Source organism: Gekko japonicus, unplaced genomic scaffold (assembly GCF_001447785.1).
Source record: "Gekko japonicus isolate JY-2015 unplaced genomic scaffold, Gekko_japonicus_V1.1 scaffold208, whole genome shotgun sequence".
NCBI classification, from domain to species: domain Eukaryota; kingdom Metazoa; phylum Chordata; class Lepidosauria; order Squamata; family Gekkonidae; genus Gekko; species Gekko japonicus.
The window spans coordinates 1,237,629-1,250,227 of NW_015173680.1; the positions used below are offsets into that span (position 1 = coordinate 1,237,629).

The 12,599-nt window shown below is 47.3% G+C and overlaps 1 protein-coding gene across 2 annotated transcripts in view; it reads left to right on the forward strand.

The window, feature by feature from the left end:
* Nucleotides 1-2,923, forward strand: part of BOLA3 (bolA family member 3) — a 14,887-nt gene extending 11,964 nt beyond the window's left edge. For both annotated transcript variants that reach the window (XM_015423024.1, XM_015423026.1), the window contains exon 5: nt 2,829-2,923. The gene's annotated coding sequence lies outside the window, so the exon portion shown is untranslated. The remainder of the gene's footprint in view (nt 1-2,828) is intronic.
* The last annotated feature ends 9,676 nt before the right edge of the window (nt 2,924-12,599 follow it).

Here is a 12,599-nt window from a genome sequence, read left to right on the forward strand (position 1 = left end):
AAAGCGCCCCGGATCCGAGCTCCTCTCTTCTGAGGGGCTCGTTCGGGTCTCCGCTCGCGCGGATTCCCTCCTCCACCGCGGGCGGGCGAGGCGCCCTCGGGAGCGACCCGAGGAAGCGTCCGCCATGCGCGGGAGCCAGACCGGAAGCCTGCAGCTCACTCCTTTAGCAAGCACCTGGTGGTGCCTGTTGGTTTCAGCAAAGGCAGAAGGGTAAAGTCTTGCAAAGGAGCTTTGGCAAAAGCAACTTGCTCAAGACCCCTCCTTCAGGAGCGTTGAGCCCCTCAATGAATACAATTTGGAGGATGCAAAAGAGAAGACAGACACTAAACTGGTTCTGTGTGGGGCAAAAGCATCATCCTTACAAAAAGGTGGAAATAAATAAGTGTTCCAGGCAGGGGTCATTTCGTAGAAAAACAGCTAGGGGAACTCATTAGTATAACTCATTAGCATATGCCACACCCCCTGACATCAGGGGCCCGGCGGTGGACCTGCAAGGCCAGTGAGAGTGCAAGGAAACCCCGCCAAGGCCCTCCCTGGCCCCAGGCAGGCAGGGGTGGGGAGAGGCGGGGAGGAAGCAACTTACCCTCCCTCTTCTCCTGCCTCCTCCTGGCTGAATGAGGGCTGGAAGCGGGGCGGCCAGAAGCAGGGGGCGGGGCTTCGTCATGTGCCTCGCCCCCCTGCACCTCACCCGGGGGAACTGTGTTCCCCCGCGATCCCCCCCGAAATGACCTCTGAATGGAGCCTTTTCAGTTTTGAGCTTGTACCAATGAGAGCTGGGCACTTTGAACTGACTGATTAAGAGCAAAGAGTGCACTTTGGAGAATTCACGGTGGGCTTACATATCTGCTGTTTCTAACAGGACAAATAGCAGCTCCTAGGGGGCTTTCTTTAGATCAGGCAAATAGTATGGGTAACCAGATGTGTGTGAGAAAGGCTTACTCTCTGCCCTTGCAAAAGACTTGGGGACCCTTTAGGGTCCACAGACCCCAGTTTGAGAAATGTCTCCTCACAACTCTAATTGGTCAAAGCATAAGATCACATGACTTGATCCAAAAGGGGAGGCACAAGTTCTGGGCAGAGAAAGACCATGGTAAAGCAGGAGAATGTATCATGTTCCCAATCCTCCTTTTGCTAGCCTGATAACACAGGGAGTGTTGGATGTCCCTGAGTATGTGCAGAGTAGCTTTCCTCCACTACCAATTAAGAACAGATGGCCCTTTCCCATCATTTGCTAAAAGGCTTTCCAGGCAGATGTGAGTCCTAGTTAAAAAATTAACCCCTGAGGAGTGAATATTGGAGAAGATGAAGAGATTGGATTTATACCCCGCCCTTCACTACCCAAAGGAGTCTCAGAGCGGTTTACAATCTCCTTTCCTTTCCCCTCCCTACAGCAGACACCCTGTGAGGTAGGTGGGGCTGAGAGAACTCTTGACAGAAACTGCTCTTTTTCAAGAACAGCTGTGCCAGAACTATGGCTTGCCCAAGGTCATCCAGCAGGTGCAAGTGGAGGAGTGGGGAATCAAACCCGATTCTCCCAGATTAGAGTCCGCGCACTTAACCACTACACCAAACTGGCCACCAAAGGGGAACTCCCATCTACGCTGGAGGAATGAAATGTGGTGAAAGGAGCAGCAGCAGCATTTGTTGCCATTCAAGCCTAACTGCAACATAGATGTGGAACAGTATCCTGGCTGGGTCAGGCAACAGGCCCACAGCATGCATCCCACCTTCTCTTCCTAGTAACCAGGCAATCCTGGGGGCTCTCAGACAGAGTGGGGAGGTAACAGCCATCCATTGTGGATTACCACTAGCACTGAGCATTCAGAGGTCTTGCAGAGCAAGGAGCCTTACCTTCGGGATCTGGACTACTGATGGAATCTGTGAGGGAGGGGGGCAAATGACAGGGGCTGGCCAGACCAATGGGAAAGCTCCCTTGCTGTCCCTGTCCTTCTGCAGCAGTGAAAAGAGCTGCCTCCCCTCTGGCAGAGAGTGCTTCAGTCAATCTCCTCCCCGATCCTGCAGATCTCAAAAAGCTGTTTTGTTCAATAAACAGTGAAAGGCACTCGGGATGCATTCAGAGGGACTTTTAGCATGTTCCAGCAGGTAGAAACAAGCTCATTTTATTCCATTCCCCAGTGTGCCGACGGCTCGGACGCTGGCCAAGGCATTCCTCAAACATGTTTTCAGGCTACACGCACTGCCTACCAAAATAATAACAGACAGGGCCCCCTAATTCGTCTCGAAGTTTTGGGGGGAGCTCATGGAACTTATGGGCATAGAACGGGGCCTGAGCAGTGCTTATCATCCAGAGACGGATGGACAATCAGAACGGGTTGATCAAACCCTTGAACAATACTTACATTGCTTTACGAACTATCAACAAGACAATTGGGTTGAATTACTGACTCTTGCTGAATTCTGTTATAACAATGCGCACCACGCATCCACTGGAATGTCTCCGTTCAAAGCTGCTCTTGGTTATGACAGTCCCCCGATCCCCTTTTTGACTTCAACATCAGGACAGGGGGGGGGCCCTCGGACTGGAGTACTGCATTGAGGGAGGCATGGCCGAAAATCTGTGAGACATTGGACATGGCCAAGGCCACCTACAAGCATCAGGCTGACAAGAAAAGGGTGGAGGGTTGGGTTCTGCAGCCTGGGGATTTTGTATATGTCTCTACAAAAAATCTGTGGCTTTCCCAGTCTTGTCGGAAGTTGGCGTGGAAATACATTGGCCCATTTAAAGTTGTAAGGTTGATTAATGATGTAATGGTAGAATTGGACTTGCCTAAGAACTTAAAGAATGTCCATCTAATTTGCCATTTCAGTTTATTGAAGCCCAGTCCTGCAACTAATCCATGGTGCCCGAAACCAACTGTGCTCCCTCCTATCCTGGTGGAGGGTGAGGAACATTACGGAATATCTGACACAATTGGGTTGAATTACTGACGTGGTCAATTGTATTATCTGGTGGAATGGGTACATTGGGGTCCCCAGCATCGGGAGTGGGTGGCGGATAAGGATGTGCGGGCCCCTGATCTCCTGCGGAAGTTCCATGACCGGTTCCCGGGGAAACTGGGAGGTCTCCAGGATGCCCCAGGAGGTGGTTGATGTGTTTTTAAGGGGGCAGGATGTCAGCTAGCTGCCATGTTTTGCTTGATCCCTTCCCCGACCCTGGCGCTACGGCGCATGCCCCATCGCTTACTCGCTGCTCGGCTTGCTTGCTGTAAACAGCGATAGGGAGACCATGAGAACCAGTGCTGCCAGACTGAGTTATCTGTCTGTCCTTGTGACGAGGGGAGGGCTTGCGTTCCACCGCTGGTGTGAATATTTCGGCTCTCATGGAGCACTGAGACTCTCCCGCTTATTATGTAACCTCCCACCGGGAGATTTCCCCCGCGCGCACTCTGATTTCATTTGCTTAGCCATTTGCCTCATCCTGCTATATGAAGGGATGGTCCCGCCTTAATGTCATTCCTAACAATAACCTTGTGGACATGGTGACAGACCTGTAGTCTAATAAAGCATAACGCTTCTTAGGAAATGTGTGTAGAGATTTACTTGCTATTGAACCGGACATAAATTATTGTTGGCCACCAAGTACAGCAATACCCCGTGGCAGGGCTATTTTGGGGCAGGAACGCACAGGAACGGAGTTCCGGCTGGCTTCAGAGTTGGCCACGCCCACTGCAGCCCAAACCTCTGCATGTGTGGCTACAGAGGGAAGGTCTAGAGAGCGACCACCCCGGCAACTCTGAGGCGGGCAGGCCGGGGGGCCCTGGAAGGATTGGGGAGACATTTAAATGCCTCCCCGTGCCTTCCCCAGCCTTTTGAGGTTGCCACGGGGTGCCTGGGCAGGCCAAGGGAAGGCATGGGGTGTGGCCCAATATGCTAATGAGCTTTGCTGTCAGGGGTGTGGCCTGATATGCTAATGAGTTTCTGCTGTTGGGTGTGGCCTATTATGCTAATGAGTTCCTGCTGGGCTTTTTCTACCAAAAAAGCCCTGCCTCGTGGACCATTTGAAGGGACCATGAGGCCTGAGGTTGGTGGGAAATGGGGAACTTCTTTTTTTTTTTCCTGGAGGAAGAATTGGGGGCTGAGTACTGTGGTGAGGAAAACGGGGACCAGTATACCCAGACTAAGGGAATTTATTACAGATGTATCACAAAGCGAAAGTTATGATATGAAAACTTCTGCAAGTTTATGGTGCCTTAAGACTCTGTTTATTGCATCTGCTACTTCAGATGGACTAACAGGGCTCTTCCCCAGCGGCTTGGAAAACCATGAGCTTGTGTATTTATGAGGGCCAGGGCCTAGATGTTGCAAAGGGAAAAACCCTGGGCCAGAGCGTTGGAGTAAAATTGGCAGAAACTCTGTTCAGTGGGGCAGGGAACTCGAATATCTGGGCTGGGAGGAAACGGGAGGGGGCGGAGACTTTCTGCTGGGATTACCCAGAGGGGGAGTGGCATTCCCAGGAGGTGGAAGAGGGGAATGTGGAATGTGCTCTATTGAACTTTAGTGAACAGGTTTTCAATGTTTAGTAAGTAAAAATTAGATATCAATTTTAATAAATCTGTTCAGGCAGGGACTGACAAAATTCTTCTTTGTTTTGCAATTGTATGGTTTCATCACCAGATGGCGAAAGTACAGCGTTTCCTTGGTGGTGTCATGCATTCCAAGAGAAACCTACATTTCTCTGGGATCCCTGAAACGTTTGTAGCTCTGATTGGCCAGTGCCATGGAATCATATGACCAATATTAAACTCAAGGCAAGAGTTTAGGGTGAAAGTAGTGAGAAAGCAAGAGAGTACCAGAAAAACATCTACTTCTGCTTCATTGACTATGCTAAAGCTTTTGACTGTGTGGATCACAACAAACTATGGTAGGTCCTTAAAGAGATGGGAGTACCAGACCACCTCACATGTCTCTTGAGAAACCTGTATAAGGGCCAAGAAGCGACAGTTAGAACCGGATATGGAACAAATGATTGGTTTAGCATAGAAAAAGGAGGCCTGGTGGGAGCTGGTCCATGGGGTCGTGAAGAGTCAGACTCGACTGTGCGACTGAACAACAACAAGTGCCCTTGGAAAAATGGGGCCAATGGTTTCTGCCTGGGCCTCGGTAAAATCTCCTTCTCTGTGTTTGGGAAGGGAAAATGAATGATAGGGTTAGCCTTAGCAGTGCCAAAGGGAAGGTCAAGGGTTGCGGGGAGAGTTTCTGCATAGCTTGAGCCCTGGTTCAAAAATTAAACTTGGAGGACTGAATATTGGTCGAAAGGGGTCTATAGTAAACAGTCTTCTGTAGGGCAGCTAAAACCAATACACGCTACAAGGAACACTAATCCATAGCAGCAGCAGGCCCATTTTGGCAATTTTTGCCTTATCAAAATGCCCCAGAGTGAAGTGCGGGGGCTGGGCAAGTCCTCTGATGCATCAGTAACCTAGATGAAGAGGGCATAGAAACAAAGCCAGCCTGCTGCTGCTGGACACGCACATGCAGGGCATGACAATAAGGGGCATTGTGGTTTGTTTCCAAGTCTTGGTATTCAGTGGCCTTAGGGTGAGGAGAAAGACGCAGCAATCCACAGCAAGCAGTCTCAAGACACCATTAGTACCAGCATCTGTCAAAATCAAGCAAGTTCAATTTATTTTAGCAGGCTTTTAGATCATTTTTGCAGGCAAGATACCTGCTTGATAAATGTGCCTAATAGCTGGAGGGGGAGATGTGTGTATGGAGTTGTTTGCATAGCATGGAACCAATTAGCAGATCTGAAAAAAAGCCTTCTCCTGTAGATGTGGCTGCATTTTTTCATACACAAAGTGCAAATGCTTGAAACCCAGTGTGCATGTGTGTACACATGCGTACACACACAGCATAATCCCTGGAGCTTGCTGACCTGTGTTTGAGGGTACATTTCTCTTTGGCCATGCAAAATATTACAGGGGGTAGTTTTTCGAAGGGCAGAAGTTTCCAGACTCCAAAGTTGTTCTTTAACACTTTTAGGGCATCGCGTTCCCAAATTTTTATTTTATTTAGTTTTGTAATTTGCCATTTAAAGACCAGCACTGGTGTAGCCACTGTAAACATGAAATGAACTTTAAACCCACAGTTGAAAACAGTGTGTGGTTGGGAGTGGGGAATCAATGTAAAATAGAATTGGTTTCTAGAAAGATAGGTGCTGTATGTACTGATTTGCCTTTCTGCCAGAAAGAGGCCAACTGGTCGCTGAGCAGGCACAAAGTAGTGATCTCTCAGGAGCAGATGGAGTGAATGAATCTTGAGTTGGAGACGAACGGGCAGGGGGAGAAGAAGAAACCTACCCTGGTTACCAGGGAGGCAACCTCCCTATCAATTCCATTTTAGTGAATCAGACTAGCTACAACTGTCCAGTTTTATTTATAGGAATCTCTCAGAGCTTTCTCTAGAAGAGGTGTCAATCTTATTGTGTCCATACTTCACAATGAAAGCAAAAAGAGATGTTAATGAGCCAGCCCTGTAGCCAGAAATTTTTCTTGAGGGGTCCAAGAGTGGGCAGTTTAGCTAATCTAATTAATGGAGCTGGTTCAATTACTGGGACTAATTCAATTAACAGAGCTATTTAATGGAACTAATTCAGTTTACCTGTCCTGGTTGCTGCTGCTGTGGCTGCAAGACACACATCTCTGGGTGAAGGCGGGCCAGGCCCTTTACAGGTGCTCAGAGGCCAGCTGGCTGGCTCCCCCCACCCGGGGTTGGGGGCGGAGCCAGCTGTGCTGGCAGTGTGGGCATGCTCCTTCCTCACCCCGGGGTGAAGAAGCGAGAGGCCAGCCTTGTCCTGGCTGCTGCTGCCACAGCTGTGAGACTCACATCTCTGGGCGAAGGTGGGCCAGGCACTTTGCATGTACTCAGAGGCTGGCTGGCTCCCCCCGTCTGGGGCTGGAGGCAGAGCTGTCTGTGCTGGCACCGGGCACATGCTCGTTCCCCACCCGCTCTGCTGGACAGGCATCAGCCAGCCAGCCAGCTGCTCTCGCCATCCCAGGCTTCCTCCGCCTCCCAGGGTAGGGGGGACCAGGAGATGAAGGGGCAGAACAAACTCAGGAGGGAGCATTGCCCCAAGCCCCTCCCCCCCATGGCTATGGGCTTGTAATGAGCCCATGTGGTGTAGTAGTTTCTATGAATTCTCTGAGTGGCTATGTGACTGCAAATCCGGTGATTTAGGCAATCTGGTATTTTTTTATTGATTGCAATAAATACAATTTGGCATGGGACAAATGCATCACAACCTATATCCAAAAATGGAGTTTTGTTACAAAACAAGAGGCTGTAAGCTAAGTTACTGGCAGATATCAATCCAAATGTGACTTTTACAGTTGCAAAATTTCTGTCTATGGCACTTAAGGGCATCACTTCTTCATGTTAAAAATGTATACTTATGTCTCTCATATTGTATACATGTTTCTTACATTGTCTGTATAGCAGTATAATTTTCCCTGTTTGCGTGAGACCTGTTGGTCTACGAGTATTAATAAAAGACTGAGACTGAGTGGTTAGAGTGTCAGACTAAAGGCTGGGAGACCCAGGTTTGAACCCCTACTCTGCCATGGAAGACCACTGGATGACCCTGGGCCAGTCACACACTCTTGGCCTAACCTACTGAACAGGGTTGTTGTAAGGATAAAATGCAGGAGAGGAGTAGGATGGAAGGTAGCTTGGGTCCCCATTGGGAAGAAAGGCAGAATATAAATGAAGTAAATAAATAAAAATAATGGGTTCTTGACACTCTGAATGTTCTAGACACCATTTCTCATACAGAGTGGAGGGGAGGGATTATGCTTTTCCCCCAACTGTGTCTCCTTGGGGTTTATGGATGGTACCTATAAGCAGCAACATGCATGGCTAGCATTATCAGTAGATGGCCACACACACCAGTACATCCTTTGCAGATCTGATCCTAGGTGAAGAAGAAAGGGACAACACTAAGAACATTTGGGCACCCCTTGCCTGCTCCAACTCTTATCCTTGCACACACACCCCGTTCTAGACCACCTACACACCCACCAGGAGAGGCACCTCCATCACCCCTGGTTGCTTTCCAAGATATGGAGAGCAGGAAATATGTTCTGAAGTTGGCAATGCATCTCTTCATGTACTTCTATGCTGAGTGATACAGTGGTACCCGTGTCCAAGGTGTGGAGCAACAGCTGTTAGTCTAGACCTCAAAATGCTGTTTTCTCTCATTGTTTGCTCAGAGATGGAGGTATTGGGAGGCTACCCTTGAACAGAGCTGTAAACCAGAGCATTGTATGCTGTCAGTGTAATCAGTGTCACATTTAGGACAGCTACATGCAAGAACGCCCAAAATAAAAATCACAGAAACATAAAAACCTAAGAGTTAACCACATGCTTTTCAGTATGGTCTTTCAGGAAGCACGGATTATCTATTCTGCCTTCATTTGGGAGTTCAAAGTGAGCCCTCCTTCCTTCCCTGCAGGTAGAGGACAGCGTTAGAACTTTCTACACTCAGGAAATGCCTTTAAAAAGACATGGTAAATATCTTACAGTTCCCTCCTGTCCCCGCACAGGATAGACTTTTTGGTTGCCTTTGTGACAGGGAGTAATAGTTGATATACGTTTTATGTTTGATTGTTCATATGCTACTGCCCCTTTAAGAGATAACCAGGTGGCATTCTGGGAAAGAAGATGGCAGCAGATATAAGGACTGAAATAATTTTAATCCTGACAGTGTTGCAGTTTGTGGTTGGTGTGTTCTTACATGTTAGATATGAGACGTCACGCAGCTCATTTAACAAAGTGATTCAGCTTTATTGTAGAAGTCAAGAACGCAGGCAATACAAGACAAAACAGAGCAACAGGCTATCTTTTAAACAGTCCAGGCTTGGGTAGCCACACCCACGTCATTAAACAACCAATCACTATTTACAGATAAAGTCCAATCAGAGTGCTTCCCTCCATAACATTGTGCCGCTCTGATTGGTGGACTTGCAATCCTGTCCAGAACTCAAGCTCACTACAGATCTTAATACACAACATTACGAAATAAAAGTCAGCATTGAACTACACTTCCTGCCTTTCCCCTGATCGGAGCGGAGTGATTCATTTTAGTGAGCCAGCCAGGAGGGTTTGAAGTGAGAGGCTTTTGCCCTCTGAAAGATCAGCCTACAACACTGAGAGAAAATCCCTGAGGAAAAGAGGCCGTATGAAGGAGTGGCTCACAGCAGTGAGTTTGAAAGCCTGCTTGCTTATGGAGGTGGAAGGACTTTCATAGCACCTTCAGCAGGAAAGCAGGAACAGTTCTGTGAGGTTTGTGACTTTGTAGGACTTTCTGGGGCAGATTGCGATGATTTCAATTGCCTTTGCCTTGCTCAAGGATGTAAGACAGGATCTGAACACAGCAGATCTAAGAGGATTAGAGTATGAGGGGCTGTCTAGATTACTGTAACCAGATTGCAGAGCTCAATGCTGAAACCAAGGAGGCAGCACCGCAGAAGCAGTATGCCAGGGATGTTGAGTGTTATTTAAAGTTTTTGTTGTTCAGTCGCACAGTCGAGTCCGACTCTTCGCGACCCCATGGACCAGCTCCCGCCAGGCCCTCCTGTCTTCTGCCGTCCGTTGAAGTTTGCTCAGTTTCATGTTCGTTGCATCTATGACACTGTCTAACCATCTCATCCTTTGCCGTCCCCGTCTTCTTTGACCTTCAATCTTTCCCAGCATCAGGGTCTTCTCCAGTGAGTGCTCCCTTCTCATTTGCTGGCCAAAGTATTTGAGCTTCAGTTTCATTATCTGGCCTTCCAGGGAACAGTCAGGGTTGATTTCTTTGAGGATTGACTGATTTGTTCTTCTTGCAGTCCAAGGGACTCTCAAGAGTCTCCTCCAGCACCATAGTTCAAAAGAATCTATTCTTCGGCGCTCGGCCTTCCTTATAGTCCAACTCTCACAGCCATACATGACTACTGGGAATACCATTGCTTTGACCATGCGGACTTTTGTTGGCAGGGTGATGTCTCTACTTTTTATCATGCTGTTTAGGTTCGCCATCACTTTCCTCCCAAGGAAATCTTTTAATTTCATGGCTGCTGTCACAGTCTGCGGTGATCTGGGATCCCAGGAACGTGAAGTCTGTCACTACTTCCACGACTTCCCCTTCTATTTGCCAAGGAGTGATGGGGCCGGATGCCATGATCTTAGTTTTTTTGATGTTGAGCTTCAAGCCCACTTTTGCGCTCTCCTCTTTTACCCTGAGCAAGAGGCTCTTGAGGTCCTCTTCACTTTCTGCCATCAGAGTGGTATCGTCTGCATATCTGAGGTTGTTGATCTTTTCCCCAGCAATCTTAATTCCCGCTTGTGATTCATCCAGGCCAGCATTTCGCATGATGTACTCTGCATATATATTAAATAAGCAAGGTGACAATATACATCCTTTTCCTATGCTGAACCAATCAGTTGTTCCATATCCGGTTCTAACTGTCGCTTCTTTCTTTTAAAAAATCTTTAATTGTGTTTGTCTGTGTCGTTTATAAAGTTTATGTCTCTGCTACCTGGCATTACCTTTTATGACACACATGGCCCGGCCCAACAAGGTCTCATTTATGTCAGATCCAGCCCTCATAACAAATGAGTTCGACGCCCCTGCAGTATGCTAATGAGAAAGTAAAACTACTTGAGGCTCAGTTTCAGGAAAAGCAAGCTCAGCTTTGCAAACTTAGAGCATATTTTATTATCTTATTATCAAGAAAAAGATGCAGCTGAGCTGTCAAGAGCAGTACAGGAACCTCAAGAGTCACCCCAAGATTGCTGGGTTTCAGACAAAAAATCCTGCTTGACTCCCAAGAAGCAACTTTTAGCATGAAGTATGACACTGCCTTGGTACAAAACATGCCGCTCTTACAGGATTACAGAGTGATAATGTTAGGATCATGATGCAGCCTTATTTAAATGATGGCCAGGTCACAAATGACACCTTGTTTGAAACACTGAATTAGATTGTCAGAGTGAAGAAAGACAGAAACAACAGAAATGGGGAAATGGTGCCTGGGCAAAAACAGGGATAAACCCCCACTCCGCAGCATTTGTATCTAGAACCTCAGCATGGGACAAAAAGCTGTCTCTTCATCTAAAGAAACAGCAATTGTTGAACTAAAAGTTTGAATTTAAGAAATCAAGGATGTGAAAGTTGAAATTAGTCTTTTAAAATAAGCTTTTCAGAATACTAGCCAAAGTATTCATTATAGGGGCTGAATATAAATTAGTGTACAATTCTGTGGAAGAGTCTGCTGGACCTGTCAATGGTTTTAAAAAGGGGGCCCTTTAATAATTGTTTCCTATGTGAAAGCAAGGTATACTAACAATATAGGGCTGAATGTGGTGGGCACTACTTATACCTGTCATCTCACTCATAAGCAGAAGACCAGAATGGTCAACTTGGTGGGAAAGAAATGAATTAACTGATGCTTTCTTAAATCAAGTCAAAATGTCAACTTTGTGGGATATAGTTGCACAAATATGCACGCTGTCTAGTCAGCTGGTAGAAAACAACCTCCAAGGAGTACACCAAGAAAGCTGGAAGAACCGTTACAGATACACAAGAAACTTGAATTGAAAGCAGCAAATGAAACACCAGTAACTTATAAATGATGGATCAAGGTCAAATTTCAGTTTATCTCCACAAGTGAAGATCCCTGCTTGTTAACCTGCATGATCCTGGCCAAAGAGTTCAAGGGGCTTGCACAAGCAAGCCAAACAAGCTATACTCCACAGGACAGGGCAAGACAAGCACACACACAGAAATTCCAGTCTGGGGCCTAAAAATAACTTTAGGAGCTGGCCAACAAACAGAACAGCTGCCCAGATAAAGGGAATTCAAAAGTTAATTCGATGAGTCTTGCAAAACCACACAGGACCCTTCCTTCTCTGCCAGGCTGGCCTTTGCAGAAAGCAGTCTCAGGTGATTGCATTTGTTCTTGGCCAAGGCTCCAGCTCTTCATGCCCGAAAAGTCCTATTATTCGCTCTACTGCCCCAAGAGTACCTACCCTGATAGGACCGCTGCTATCTGCTTACAGGGGAAGGCTGGCAAGGAGGTGAGTTTTCTCACTCTGGGATTTCCTCGGTCCTCAACTGTACTGAAACGGAAGCCTGGAATTGTGACCATTGTTGATTCATTTAGTTTATCCTGCTTTTCTTCCAGGAGCTATAGGACTCCTGTGCAAGTTGAGACTGGCTTTCCTTAAAGGGTCTTACAGCATCATAATCCCAATTCCATCACAATTCATTATCATTACTATCTTCCCAGTTTGTGGCTACCAAATGGGTGAGGTTTGGAAAAGCAGGTAGGGCATGGTTCTGGGGAGAGGCAGGGCTGGCGTTCAGTTCCCAGAGTAGATGCCAGGCTGCAAACTGTGGACAAGTTCAAACCCAGTTATATTTTTGGCATTACTGGCATAGCCCTTCATATATCCTGGTCTGTCAGGTAGCAACCAGAGGGGCGTATTTGCAACCGAGTTCAAGAGGTTGTAAGCAGTATTCAGAGGATAAACTGGAGAAGGGCACCATGCATGCCATCCTGAGCTCTTTAAAGGATAAAAACCAGGAAAACAAAACAGAA